Genomic DNA, 15,836 nt, shown 5'->3' with positions numbered 1-15,836 from the left:
TATGTCTGCATTGCAGACTTATTTTGGAATAAGCTATTCTGGAAGATATATACCGAAATAGTTTATTTCCAAATAGAGCGTCCACACTACAGGGAAACCTCAAGATTAGTCTGAGGCAGGCTCCCCTAAAGTGGATACGCTATCTCCATTTAGAACCCCAGGAAACACTGGAGAGAAATTATTTAGAATGGCCCTGGTGAGGAGCTATTTTGAAATAGCAGCAGTGGAGAGTCCTCACTACCGCCATTTCGAAAGAGTTATTTTGGAAGAGAAGTTATTCTTCATGGAATGAGGTTTACAGAAATCAGAATAAGCCACCCGTTATTTCAAAATAATGGAATTGCTGTGCTCACATTGTTATTTCAGAATAACTCTAGTTATTCTGAAATAACAGTGCAGTGTAGACACACCCTATGTGGGTAGCTTGCATGTGGATAGCTATAGAGCCTTTCAAGGCAGTGAAGTGTAATTTATTCCTCATTTAGGAAGGCAAGTTTGCACTAAATAGGTGCAAAAGAAGACAATTGTGTGAATTTAATGTTGGTGAAAAGTGGCACCTTGCTAAGACAGCCTCTTCTTTGTTCTCCAAGAATCGGAGGTACATGGACAGCAGTATGATGAGATCTTCACACTGCTCTCTAAATGCACTTTAACCCTGACTTGGAAGGACAAGGAATTATTGTGAGAGGATTATTTAGTTCCCCAGTCCTGGGCTTCTGCACTCAGGGAATGGTTAAGCAACAACAAAACCAAACTGCACCAGGATATCAATTAGTTTTTTGTGGTAGGATTCCATTTTATGTGGACTTTTACCTCCTTGTTACTGACTGAAACCATCATGCTGATTTCAGTATTGTCCTTACTGCTAGCCTGGACTGGATTTGAACTGAGACTTAGAAATAAAAGGCCCAGCAATCCACTATGCATCTCCTGCACCATCCATCATCAAAAACTTTCTTTTGGAAATGATCCAGCTGCTTTAATGGACTCATTTTATGGCTGTTGACCTCCAGATAAGTAACTGAAGTTAAGGGTCTGATTCTCATCTCAAGTGACGTTTCCTCCCGGACCCCACATGTAACTCCATTGGCTTTAATGCAGTTACTTCTGAATTAACTAAAAATGGAAAAAGAGGAGTTAAAATGAGTATTCTTTGGGCCAGCTCCTCATCTGGCATAAATCAGTGTTGCTTTATTGCCTTTGATTTCAAGGGAGCTATGCCATTTTTACCTACTGGGATTTGGCCTCCTCTCCTGGTGTGGAAACTATAGTTTTTGATTGTTTTTAAAATTTTTGTTTGGCTTTTTAGGCTTTTTTTTAAAAAAGGTTTTCTGTTAAAGTAAAACTTCTGTTGGATTGGAGGTGTGTAGTAGCATGACCTAAACACCAAATATTTTCACTGAGCTACACAGGAAGTTTTAGAGTTCAAGAGAAACTGGACTTAAAATTTATTTTCATCTCTGAACAGTTTGAAACATCTGTACCGTTTATGGCTATTTTAGAATTGTATCTGGTAAGGCAACATGATGCTCCTGGATTAGACAATTCTGGGCTCAAGTCCCCTAACAGATGCTTTGGGCTTGTATCCAGAGCTAACACATGCCCCATGATCATCTGACACTGGCCCACATTTCACAGATCAAGATTGTAATATGCTAACTCAGAGTGGAGACTAGCAGCTTTAAATAGTTTTAACTGTTTCAGTCTTTCCCAGTCTTCTTTCCATTGTATCCTGCATTTGATGTGTGCCTGAGACAACAGCTGTGGATTGTTTAGCACAGTGGCTCTCAACCTTTCCAAACTACTGCATCTTTCAGCAGTCTGACTTGTCTCACATAAACCCATGTTTTACCTCACTTACACTGCCAGTTTACAAAACCAAATATAAGTGACACCGCACACTATTAAGGAAAAATTGCTGAGTGTCTCATTTTTACCATCTACTACATATTTTAGAAACGTTGTTTTTCTGTCCATCCATCTGTGAGTCCATTTGTTCAAGAGCTCCTAAATAGTAAGAGCTAGGACCATCAAATTTGGTATGCTGCTACTTCTCCTAACTTAAAGCCAAGTAAGGGTTTGATTGTGCTAGGACAATGGCATATGGCTCAATGTTTTTGTTTTATCTTTGTTCATTTTAGTATAACGCCATGCCAAAATTAGCTAGTTGTCCTGAAGTTATAAGTTATCAACATAATATATCTAATATCTTCAATATATGGTATAATATAGGTAGTCACACATATAGGCTACGTCTAGACAGGCCCCAAATTCCGGAAAAGGGATGCAGAGCAGGTAAGTCAGCATAGGGAAATCCGCGGGGGAATTAAATATCCCCCGCGGATTTAAATAAACATGTCCGCCGCTTTTTTTCCGGCTTGGGGAAAAACCGGAAAAAAGCGTCTAGACTGGCCCGATCCTCCGGAATAAAGCCCTGAAGGTAGGAATAAGAGATCCTCTGGAAAAGGGCTTTATTCCGGAGGATCTGGCCAGTCTAGACGCTTTTTTCCGACTTTTCCCCAAGCCGGAAAAAAAGTGGCGGACATGTTTATTTAAATCCACGGGAGATATTTAAATCCCCCGCGGATTTCCCTATGCTGACTTACCTGCTTTGCATCCCTTTTCCGGAATTTGGGGCCAGTCTAGACGTAGCCATAGTGGTAATCTATATTTTTACATATGCAATTTTATCATGCTTCTTTGACAGCCTCATTCCCACTTGCCATCTCTGCTAGAAATGTTTCTAATATTCCATAATCTCTGCACAACTTTCAAATAGTCACCTTCCTACTGAATCACTATGAAAACCTCTGACCACATAAATGTTTCCTTCTTTCTCCCAGAAGTGGATTTTCTGTTTAATTCAGATTTTTCTGCAGCACCTTTCACCATGATAGCAGGATGTTTAATTTCTCCCCTCAGGCCCAAGATTAGAAATATTCACTGCTGAACCAGTGACAGGTTTAAGATTTACCATCTTATAAACCATGAGGGCTAGAAATTGGACAGTTATACCACTCGAAAACCATGGCTCCTTACTTCCCAACAGCATAAGTCTGTGCTTGCACACACTTGTAGGCCAGGAAATATAGAATCTTAACATTGTTACATTTTTTGTTATTTAAAAACTATTTTAGACAACTTCTATATTTTTTTAGAAGTTATTTACACTTTTCTCCCCCTTAAAAATCTGTATGATTGGTACTCACCACAATTATAGTGCCCAACTTTACCAACAGAGCACTTAAACAATACTGTATGGTCTCTGTGTACAAGGTGCTTCTTATGCAGAATAGTATTAATATGCATTCTGCCCCACTACACAATACATAATTCACTGATAGATTTTCCATTCCTGAATATGATCATCATTCCAGTTATATAACTGTGAAACCATTCCATCATGTATTTATATACATACTATATATATAAAAATATTTGGAGTATAAAGCCTTCCTTAGCTGAGTTTGGGTTAGCAGCATTACTCAGGGTATGTCTACACTACAAAGTTAATTTGAACTAACAGACGTTAGTTCGAATTAACATTAATAGGCGCTACACTAGCGCTCCGCTAGTTCGAATTTAAATCGAACTAGCAGAGCGCTTAGTTCGAACTAGGAAAACCTCATTTTACAAGGATTAAGCCTAGTTCGAACTAGCTAGTTCGAATTAAGGGGTGTGTAGCCCCTTAATTCGAACTAGTGGGAGGCTAGCCCTCCCCAGCTTTCCCTAGTGGCCACTCTGGCCAACACCAGGGCAACTCTATGCCCCCCTCCTGGCCCCGGACCCCTTAAAGGGGCACGGGCTGGCTACGGTGCTCGTGCCAGGTGCAAGCCTGCCAGCACCCAGCCAGCAGACCCTGCACCTGGCACAGATCGAGCCACCCACCCGATGCCCCCCAACCCTCCCCCTCTTTCCGGGACCAGGCTGGCGGCTCGGGACCGCAAAAGGTGGGCGCCTGCCTGGGCTAGTGCAGACATCGTGGACCTCGTCCACGATCTCCGCACTAGGCACAGGAAAGTGGCCGGTTAGGGCAGGAGAGCTGCCAGCCTGGCCACCCAGGAGCAGGTTTGCAAGAGAATCAAGGGGGTCCACTGAGACCCCCGACCCTGAGCCCTGAGCTTACAATGGCCGTACTGGGTCAGACCAAAGGTCCATCTAGCCCAGTAGCCTGTCTGCTGACAGCGGCCAACCCTAGGGACCCTGGAGGGGATGGACCGAAGACAGTGACCAAGCCATTTGTCTCGTGCCATCTCTCTCCAGCCTTCCACAAACCTTGGGCAGGGACACCACTCCTACCCCCTGGCTAATACCACTCCATGGACCCACCTCCATGACTTGATCTCACTTCCCTTTAAACTCTGTTCTAGTTGTAGCCTTCACAGCCTCCTGCAGCAAGGAGTTCCACAGGTTGACTCTTTGCTTTGTGAAGAACAACTTTCTGTTACTAGTTTGAAGCCTGCTACCCATTCCTTTCCTTTGGTGTCCTCTAGTCCTTCTTTATGGGAACTAATGAAGAACTTTTCTTGATGCACCCTCTCCACCCAACTCCTGCTTTTATAGACCTCTATCCTGTCCCCCCTCCGTCACCTCTTTTCTAAGCTGAAAAGTCCCAGTCTCTTTAGCCTTTCTTCATATGGGACCTGTTCCCAACCCCTGATCATTTTAGTTGCCCTCCCCTCTCCCAGCCTCTCTGTTCCGCTCACCCACCTCCTTTTCCCAGTCTCCCCCAGTTTTGTTCAATAAAGACAGATTCCATTTTGGAAGACACGTTATCTTTATTTTGTACATCAAGAAGAGGGGCTAGGGAAGGGTAAGTGGAAGGAATGGGGTACGTGCTCCCGATGGGGAGGACTGGGCTGGCTCTGTGGGCTTCTGGGGGTGGAAGCTCTCATGCAGTCCCCCAGTTGTCCCCTCTCCCCAGATGGCAGCCTGCGGCAAGTGCAGCCGGGCTGATGGCCGAGTGCTGTGATGTGCCCAGTGTGGGTAGTCCGGGCAATCCAAGCCAGGACTGCTTTGCAAGCGGGGCACCCCTGAGAACTGTCTGTCCGGGGTGGGGGTCGGGACCCTTTAAGCACAGCCCTTGGCTAGCCTGAGACAGCATCTCCACGCTCTAAGTCCTCCTCTGATGCCCTGCCGGCACTGCTTCCAGCCATCCTTAAGCCCGGTTCAGGGTCCACTTAATGTGGACATGCTAGTTCGAATTAGCAAAACGCTAATTCGAACTAGTTTTTTAGTCTGGATCCGTTAGTTCGAATTAGCTTAGTTCGAATTAAGTAATTCGAACTAAGTTAGTTCGAATTAACATTGTAGTGTAGACATACCCTCAGACACCAACCATGGAAAATGTCAGTCCATATGGAGAATGTTCCAAAAAATTATATCTGAAAATAGTTTTAATTAGAGAGAAGCCAGCATTTCTGCTGTCAACTTTCTTTCTCTCTTTCTCATATACTTGCTCACTCACTAACTCTGGATACAGATTCAAACTTTTAAGCTTGGTCCAGTCCTATTCCGGAAGCTGGAATTATTTGGTGGTTATGTTCCATCATAATAAGGGTTATGGTGAATAAATAATTAAATATAGTCTCTTTAAAAAAGTCTCTTTGAGGAAGTGATGTGGAGAGAGAAATGCCCCCGTCATGCTGTCTGATGTGGCTTCTGTCTGTGAGTGCCTATCTGAGGCCAGATTGTCAAAACAGGGCAGACACTAAAAACTAGTTGCATGTTCTATAATTAAATGTCATCAGCCCAGCATCCTGGATCACTATAACAAACTAGAATCACAGACAGATCCTTATACTCTCCATTCTGTCTTATTGCCCAGGCAACCTGGATTTAATGATGATAAATGGTCTCTCATACCAAAAATCACAAAACAGACACATTTGCTTCCAGTCCCAAGAAAGTAGTCCCTTACTCCAGATCAGTTGGTACCCTAGATCTGACATCAAATATAACACCCGTAGCCAATGTTCCCCTTAATTCTTTCAATTTTAATTTTTTTTGTATGCACCAAGGCATGTGTGAATATGCACCGCCAGTAGAAACCCAAATCCTAAATTGTGGGCACTTTGATTAGCTGGGTGGCATCTGAATCTCTCCTGAGCAGTCGCGCACGTGAATACGGATTGTAGCCAATCCTGTCATAAGCCTCAGGGGAAGTGGTTCAGCATGCTGCTCTTCCGGACAGCTATGGGGGCGGGGAAGGCAGGATGCAGAGCCGCTTCTTCCTCAGTACTACTGTACTCCTGGTGTTCTTAATCCAGGAATACCTGAAGTCTAAATGTATCTGAATACCAATTGCCTTGCAGGGCAAGTCCTAGCAATGAAGGTTTTTCTGTGTTCAGTTAGAAAGAATTAATGGGTAAAGTCTCTGAAGCTGATTAATATTTAGAATTGACAGTGTATTCAAGAAGTTTTACAAATTTGATCCAAAAATCTCCACATCATGTACAAAAGCTTTTTACAGCGGCCTTACATTTTTTAACATGTGTCACTGTTGTTTTCATGTATTTATTGTACGAGTCACTGGGTTGTGTTTGTATATGTTTTTTAAAGTGTTCTATACTTTATTGGGAAACTTTGACATTGTGTGATCAAATGAATTTAACTCCTCCAAATCCCCAATTTAAAAAAAATTATAGTATGAATTCACTCAACAGTGTATAAATTTTATTATCAGTCCACAGAAACTGAACCTTGTATTGCTTAGTATTACTAAGATGGTCTTGACATGTCTGAGGAAATTACAAAGCCATTTCATAAACAAAAATAGGTGTAGAAACCATTTACCTTAGCTGGGTGATCATCCGACTAATATGTGGGCTTATTTACTTGTAGTCATACAGACTAATAAAAGCCACCTCATTCCTCTGCCTGCTAATCCTGTTAGCATTTTGCCTTGTGCTTGAGCAAGTAAGTGCCTTATACGATGATTAAGAGCTGGAATTCTGCAAAGGACTTCAAACCAGTTTGCAGCATGGAAACAGGATAATTGGATACATGTAAATGTAGCAACTGTGTATTCCACATTGTATGTAATTATCAGTCTAAGAATTTGGCTATAGGAGCATATCCACTTTCCTCAGTGCTCTGGATACTACATCTACATTACTGGAAGATATCATTTTTGACCCTGACAGTATTCTCTTGAGCTGCTTGCCTTGGTGAGGTGCCCCATGCCAACCAATAATGGTCTTAACAAGAAAAGCTCAAACAGTCTAAATTGGACCAACCAAAGATTTTCTGGAATGGGTCTTATGCAGTGCAAAAGGCTGAACAGTAGATAGGAGGATGAAAGAGTTGGCAACACCATTGTAACTTTTACAACAACGTATGTATTCTGCATCCCTGTGCACCGGAAACTTATACTGTCTTTAATGGGACCTTTAGGTGTGCAAGAAGTGGAGTTTTTGGGTGTCAAATGGAGTTGCTTGAAACACTGCAGCTACACTACACACAGTACCATTTCCCAGAATCCATGAACCTAAGAAAATATGCTGGGCATTACTTAGCTCTGCCTTTTAACAGAGCTAGCAACACTATCTAGACAGTTTCCAAACCCAGATCTCCCCTCCTTTCATTTAAAAAACCATTGTTCTCTTTTTTACGGCTGCAGAGGTCTTGCAGGGAATAAGTACAGTGTACCACTTTGCACAATAATGGAGGGAAGAAAAGAGAATTATCTATAATTTGTTTCTCCATCCAGACAAGTCAAGCTAAGTTATGATGAGAGTGGTGCAGTAGTCATGATCACCTACCGTTTTATAGCTGATGTGATTGTTTTTATGAAGCCTATAACATTTTTAACAGTGCTGTTGTGCTGATCATAGTTCTTGTCTCAGCAGAACAATATTACTACAGTCAAGTCAATTCAGAATGCAGGAAAGGCTTGCTAGCGACAAGCTGTGAGGATTCTGTCCCCTCCCCCCAGACGGAGAGTGAGCAAGGGAGACAATGGGGAACATCGTTCAGTTGGTCAGACCCTTCTATGAATTATTCAGAGGCTGTTCTGTGGCAAGGTGAAGGGCAAAGACAATTCTAAGGCACTTCAGGTGGATGGCAGCCTAACATTTAGGGCGACTTTCTTTTTCACATGTTCTAACTACTGTTGAGGCGAAGGGCATAATTACGACTGAAAATAAGGATTGGAGGAGAGAGGGAGATTTTTGTTCAGCTTGAGTTTTTAAAACAGCTTCCTCTAACCAGAATTTATATAGGAGTATGATAAAGACCTGGCATAAACCGCACACAGAAGGAAAAGTCAGGTGGTTGGGTGTAGAGAAGGTAATAACATCAGAGTCTTTGCCAGGCCTTTAGTGCTTAATTCTTCTGCCTGCATGCTAATTACCTTTGTATAATAGCTTATCGGCTTGTCCATGTTTCTTCCCTGGCAGTAGGTATAAAACGATTGCAGAAATATTAACAACTTTTTTTTCTGTCTTCTGGTAAGGCCTGGTAGCTTGCAACAGTCTTTCCCCTCATCCTGATGATTTCATGGGACAGTCCACCCTTATACAAACTTTCTAGGAGAGTGGGACAAGGTGAGGGAAGAAGCCTCAGTCTACTCCTATATTTATATATTCCCCCCGGGAGTAGGCTGCAATGCATTCTCACGTGGCTGTTAAATTAATGGATGCTAAACGAAGAGGATCAACTGACCCACCAAGTCAATAAATAGCCTGTGTCTCTCCTGCCTTGCCTCTTGTTCAACCATTTATACTTTACTCAGAGGACATTAAATAGTACCAAAGCAGAACTCCCCACTCACTTTCACCAGTGGAAGCATTCTGCATGTACTTTGCAGAGGTGTAAAGGACTATACAAGGTGAAAGAACTTGAGGATTAGATTCCTGGAATTGATTTCCCCTGCACTTCCAATGGTGTCACTCAGGAGTGTCTCCACTGAAGGTGTGAGAGTTATACTGGTGTAAAGAGGAGAGAAGAATCTGATTCCAGATGTTCAACCTGTTATGCCTCAAGGAGTACCATTGCATAGCCCCTTTCTCCTAAGTGTCTTATAACCACTACATCTCAGTATTATCTCTGTCTGCTTGTGATCATGACTAAGTACCATCAGCAGAATAATCAGCATCTGTGTTGCACAGTGTGTCAATATCTGACCCCTTTCCAGGTGTCTTGAACCCTATTGAAAATTCATCTGAATTTTTAATGCAGAAATGCTATCATATGTAAGTAGAATTGCCTGGCAGTACAGCAGTGTTCCCTATAAGTTGGGCACCTGTGCAATCACTCACAAGAGAGATTCTAATGCTTCCTCGCTGATTAGCAGAGCACCCACAATTGGGTTAGTGTTTTTTCCCCTTGTGGTCCACATTCAAACATGCCTTGGTGCACATAACAAAATATATTCAGCATACGAATGGAAAAAAAAAACTGCACATGGATGGAAAAGATTAGAGGGAACATTAGTGGACAGTGAAGTAGAAGTTATACTGCCCTTGTCTAACCTCATTGAATCTGGCGATTACCCTGTGTTAAAGTTACCACTTTCTCCAAAATACATTCTGGATTTACTGTCTGCGGCTGCTTCTGCTAACGTTGTCTTTTTTCTGGTAGTGTTTTTGAGCAGATATTTGTATGAATTAAGAACTCTGACTTGAACAACTATAGCATGAGAAAGAGACAAGGTAACGTGATATCTTTTATTGGATAGAAGAGATGATATTTTGAGACTTTACTCATCTTTGCTCTCTCATGTCCTGCAACTGACAATGCTACAACAATACTGCAAAGAGTAGTATAGTATTTTAAACATAGAGACGGCAGGATACTTGGAGGATAAAAGGCGCTATATAAAATTTCTGTCCATTCTGTTTGACATGGTTTTAACTTGCAATGTTATAAGGGAATAAAGCTTTGAAAAGTTTACTGACAATCTACTACTGTATATGATAGACTGGGATAGATACTCGTTCACCAATTCTCAGTCATGTACACGTGCCACCACATGCTGTATAACAGGAGGTAGCTGAAAATAGCTAGAACTTGGATCACATTGGAAGATAGAGAGCCTTACTGCTCTTGAAAATGGCCTAGAGCAGTGTTTCTCAACATTTTTGATAAAGTACCCCTTTAAAAAAAATAAGAACCCTCAGTACCTACAGTTTTCAGACAAAATCTTTTTCTACCATTGCAACACATTTGTTTAAACAACTTAATTGTAGCCAGGCGGATGATGAAATTTTTGGGTGTAAAAAGAACAAAAATAATAAAGCGCCGTAAGACTTAAAACAAAAATTCAGTTTTCTCCAAATTTCAGTTGTGTTGATGTACCCCCCAGACTTCTCTTGAGTACCCCTACGGGTACTTGTACCGCTGGTTGAGAAACACTTGCCTAGAATATAAATATACCTCTCACTGAAAAGTAAATATCAGGTCAAGTCTGAAAACTGAATATAAGCTTTTCTAATAGATTTCATTTTATACTGTATTCCTTTCCAAATGACTGTGATAAAGACAGACCATGTCTTAAGGTATAATCAGTACATTTTCTTGGTTTATGCACTTCGGTTTTTCATTCTCCATTTTATATTCCTTAGATGCTTGGGTTTTGGAATATACTGTAGATTTATTTATTATAGACTCTGGACTGTATGCATATGCATATCAATACGACACAAACTGTAGGTACACCATAGAATGAATATGTTACCAAAATTACAGGCCTGTTCTTCATGCTGTCATTTCTGCCGGTTCACATGGGTGGCCATTGCTATGGATTTAACAGAGTAGGGTCTGATGAACCTATGAAATACTCAGCACCTGCAGCTCCTGCTGATTTAATTAGCAATCAGTAATTAGCATAATCTGCCCCCCAGGTATCTGCAGTGTGGGTGGTTCCAGGATTTTTACCTGTATGGCCTTAAAAATACAACTATTCTCTGTTTCAAAATATGCAGCTTCATATAAGAGGCGAAAGAAAGAAACTCTGCTGCCATATATTAAAAAAAGCACCAGGAAAAGCTGTGCCCAAGACATGGGCTACACTTTAGATGTTTTGTAAGCAGTCTCTAAGGTCAGGCTAGCAAAAAGAAACTCCCCTGGGGGCTAGAGTTGAACAAGGATTTTGACTTCTCATTTGGGCTGAGCCACTGTTTCACATGTAACCTTAGATGACTGGTTAAAGCTCCTTATTCCCTCAGTTCATCTGGAAAATTGGATGAAAAGCAAGGCCTCACTAAATACCAGATGCTGCATCTGAACTGAATTTTCCTAGGTAAGTAAAATGCAAACAAATTTGCTTTTTATAAAAGCCCAATATGCTAATACCAGACCACCACAACACAAGAGGAAATGTGAGTTTGAGGGCAATTGTCTTTTAGCGGTGTATCTCAACCCACTCCTTGAAAACAGTGGCTACGTCTACACTGGCATGATTTTCCGCAAATGCTTTTAACGGAAAAGCACTTTTTGTGGAAAAGTGTCCGTGGCCAATCTAGATGCGCTTTTCCGCAAAAAAGCCCTGATCGCCATTTTCGTCATCGGGGCTTTTTTGCAGAAAACAAATCTCTGCTGTCTACACTGGCCCTTTTGCGCAAAAGTTTTTTGGAAAAAGACTTTTGCCCAAACAGGAGCATAGTATTTCCGCAAAAGCACTGACAATCTTACATGAGATCGTCAGTGCTTTTGCGGAAATTCAAGAGGCCAGTGTAGACGGCAGGCAAGTTTTTCTGGAAAAGCACCTGCTTTTCCGGAAAAAGCGGCCAGTCTAGACACAGCCAGTGTGTTGTATCTCTTAAAATGTCTTATTTGTCCTTTATGGTGGGGTTGCCCTAAGTTTGTTCAATGAAGAAATTGTAGATAAATACATTGATTCAAAATCTCTCAACAGGACTCTTAAACACCTTGTACATGGGTTTCTTTACTTAATGTTTATAAAATGCATTGGGGTCATTGGAAAAAAAGATGATATAGCAGTGTAAATATTATTGCATAGATCCTTCTGTTTCTGATTAACACATTTAACAAAGGCAAAACAGGATTTAAAGATTCTGTTAACATAATTACGATAAAAGAGCACAGATAGCCTGCCAAAATGGAGAGGCAAACTCAAAAGGACACACATGGGAGAACAAAGGCTTTAGACTGTGGTAGTATTCCACCTTCTATCAAGTGCATTGCCAACAAGATACATTTGTATACCACATGAGTACTTACAAATGTGCATACAGAGGATTTGGAGTGTATGTAGTGATAGGACTATATCCATAAACATTCATTGCAAGATGCATTTGCGCATCTGGTATAGGCTGGCTAATTGTTTTTAGGATAGTTAGTCGGGTTTTTTCTTAAATGTTTTCAGTGTCAGTTAAAGCTGCTGGTTTTGAGAGCACACGGGACTGAACGTTAAAGATAATTAACTACTGAGAATTGATTTTTTTTCTTTTCCATGAAGAAGACAAAAATGGAAAATATTAAAAACGGGCAGACACAACTAAGGTGGCAAATATAAAATGGGAAATAACAGAGGTTGTGTAAACAGTATGTGAAATAGGAACTTATTCTGTGAAAATTATGTCTATGAAATTAGTGTTTCTCTTAAAGTAGATTTCCCTAGACTCATCATTCACCTCTGGGTACTGGCTGAGTTGTGTAATTCAGTATATACTCTCTTCCCTTCCAACTTATGATTGGAATCATCCATTTCTTTAACTGGAAGATGATAATTGCACATAGAGATGTTCATATTGCCTGCAGATCAAATATGAAATACCTTTTAAGTGCCCATGAGCTATATGACGTTAACAGACATTTCAGCCAGAAGGCTGTTTTCTTCCTTGTCTTCCATATCCAAGAAATGCAAAGCACTAATTCAGGAAGACCCATATCCTTTTAGCCATAATGGTGTGTGTTCAGAGAGGTAATCTTTTTTGTACAGTCAAGCTTAACAAGTCATGAGATTTTTATCAGTGATTTTGGGTTCTATGTCTGAGAGCATTGGAATCTTTAAGGTTCACCTGGGACAAATTTCCAAGCTTTTCTCTACAACAGTTTTTTAATTGAAAGCCAAGATTCTCACCTCATTACATGAATCAGAAGCTGGGCCAGAAAACCACCAGATACTGGGAGACTCATGAATGAATCATGAGAATTGGTCCAGCTGAGAAGAAGCTGTGGTGTATTAAGATAGGGCCTATGGATTCTGGCCTAGGACTGGGAGGGTGCCTATGGACACAAAGAGTTCAGATCTAAGGATAAGCCAGGGAGTGTTTATTGCCAGAGAGCTAGGGTTGACTGCAGGGACATTTGAAAAGAAGGTTGTGTGAGCAACGTCTGGGGCCCAGAGTGTGATGGGCACTTGCAAGCTCAGGCTTTTGTTTCAATGGGAGGCAGAGTGGGGAGGATGATAGTGAATCTAGGCCCCAATTCCCTTGCTGATTCAGGAAGTAACAGCTTAGCCTGCCTCAGAGACTATAAACAGAAAAAGTGGAACATGGGCTTAGCAAGTGTTGTGCAGCCTGGCATGACTTTCCTAAAGGGAAACAACAAAATAATCTTCTTTTGTGTTGCAGCTGGGGTCCCTGAGGCATTTGTGTCTGTGAAAAAGGTGAATTCGTTGGCCTCTGAAGCAACAACAGAGGAAGCTCTGGCAGTTTTGTTACAAATGGTTGATGGCAGGACTCAAGGTGTCTCTCTTGGAAAGATTTCCTCTATCTCTGATAAGAATTTCTCTTCCCCCTCCCTTTTTATTTATATGGCAATTTTGATTTATGGGATAAATGAAGATTTATGGTGATGCAATTTCCAGAGATTAAACATTCGCCCTTCCCAAACAAATTCCCCTCCCCTCCCTCTTCTTAGGACATTGGACTGGCTGTCTCCCTGCGGCATCACTGGATATACAGGAAGGGAGGTACTGCTGCCTGGAGAATGGTATCTTTTATTGTAAGCACAATTTTGTAGAGCATACCCCAGGCATGTGACAGATCACATTTTATTCAAGCAAGAGGGGCAACAGTTTGTTAAAAAGATCAGGGCAAACATTCCCTTTTGGTAGAACAATGGTAGGGCAGCATGCTCGGTAAAAGCGGTTACTTACTTCTCAGTCCATGAATCAGTCCTTAGTTTTTGTGATGGGATGGTCAAATCTTGAGTTTGCAAAATAAAGTGCATGCTTCACCTACATAAACTAGCACACATGCATGCCCACACATGTGAATGTATCATGTCTGTGTTTACATATGGCAGAGTGAGTGTTAGTGTACTTGACCTGTACACTAAGGCTGCGTCTAGACTGGCAAGTTTTTCCGCAAAAGTGGCTGCTTTTGCGCAAAAACTTGCCAGCTGTCTACACTGGCCACTTGATTTTGCGCAAAAGCACTGACGTTCTACTGTCCAAAATCAGTGCTTCTTGCGCAAATGCTTTGACGTTCCCGTTTGGGCAAAAGCCCTTTTCCAGAAATGTTTTTGCACAAGAGGGCCAGTGTAGACAGGTAAAAACTGTTTTGCGCAAAAAAGCCCCAATGGCAAAAATGGCGATCGGGGCTTTCTTGTGCAAAACCACATCTAGATTGGCACGGATGCTTTTCCACAAAAAGTGCTTTTGCGGAAAAGTGTCCGTGCCAATCTAGATGCTCTTTTCCACAAATGCTTTTAACGGAAAAACTTTTCCATTAAAAGTATTTGCGGAAAATCATGCCAGTCTAGACGTAGCCTAGAACTATATCCAGGACCTGCCCACACAGAGTTTACAATCTAAATTGGACAGACATTGTTGTATAATCATGTACATTCTATAACCAGGGACTAGAAGGCATAGTTCCAAAGCAGAGAATAAATTTATTTGAAAGGAAGCTCCTTGCTCAGGTGAGTACCTCCCTTCTGCTGTTAAGAGCTGAGGGACGGGGACTAGCCATTGGAGAGCACAATTATCCAGTAAGTATAGGACGTGGGGAAGGGAGGGAACAGCTAGAGATGAGAAATGGCCAGGCTCAGGAGCACTGAGGCTCATGTTTTGTGAGAACAAGAGGCAGCAATAGTCTGAGCTGCTTGTTGATGAGGGCTGGAAAACTGAAAGTTGGATAGGGAAGCAACCCGTTGCTGGCAGAGGGACAGCCACACAGGGAAACATAGGAAGTAACATGCAAGAAGTAGGGATGGGGATAACTCTCTACATGTGCTGGCAGCAGGGGTGGCACTGACGGAAGGCAGTTTTATACGGGCTATTCCCAGCCCCAAGTTTGCCTTAGTCTCCTTGTAACCACCCCTAGTAGCCACCGCTCTCCAGTCACCCAGTTCTGAAGGCAGAGCAGAGTGCTGTGACTGTGGGCTTGGCCCAAAGCAGGTGGAGGGTCTGGACCTTCCCAGAGTGGCCTGGAATGACCTGTACTGGCCTGGATTTCTGGCCCCCCCAGTCATTGCTTCCCAAAGCCAGCCTTGGAGTTGTGCTGCTCTGCCCAGGCAGCTGTGAACAGTTCAACAGCAACGGGCGCCTGAGGAGCAGCCCCACCCCGCAGATGTCAGCAGGAGGAAGAGATGGGGGAACATTGTTTGCCTGCGCCATGGCACCAGCTAGCATAGCAACTGTCCTGCATGCCCAGCTCTGGCTTCCAGTCTTTGACCTGGCCCAGGGGTGAGGCCTTAAGGGGGCAGAAGAAGAGGTGGGGATGGCACCTCCATGAGGAGCAGCATAGGGCGAGGCCACCGAAAGGGGCCTCATCAGGAGTAGCAGCACAGCCCCTAGTTTTCTGTCTAGCTCACCTCAGTGCTACCCTCTTTCCTCTCCCACTGGCAAGAGGCTGGGGCCACCCTTGGCTGGCAGGAGGACAGTGCAGATCAGTGAGACAGTTACCTTCAGACAGAGCTGGCCT

Source organism: Pelodiscus sinensis, chromosome 2, assembly GCF_052426305.1.
Source record: "Pelodiscus sinensis isolate ZL-2025 chromosome 2, ASM5242630v1, whole genome shotgun sequence".
Classification (NCBI taxonomy): domain Eukaryota; kingdom Metazoa; phylum Chordata; order Testudines; family Trionychidae; genus Pelodiscus; species Pelodiscus sinensis.
This window is presented reverse-complemented; position numbering follows the sequence as displayed.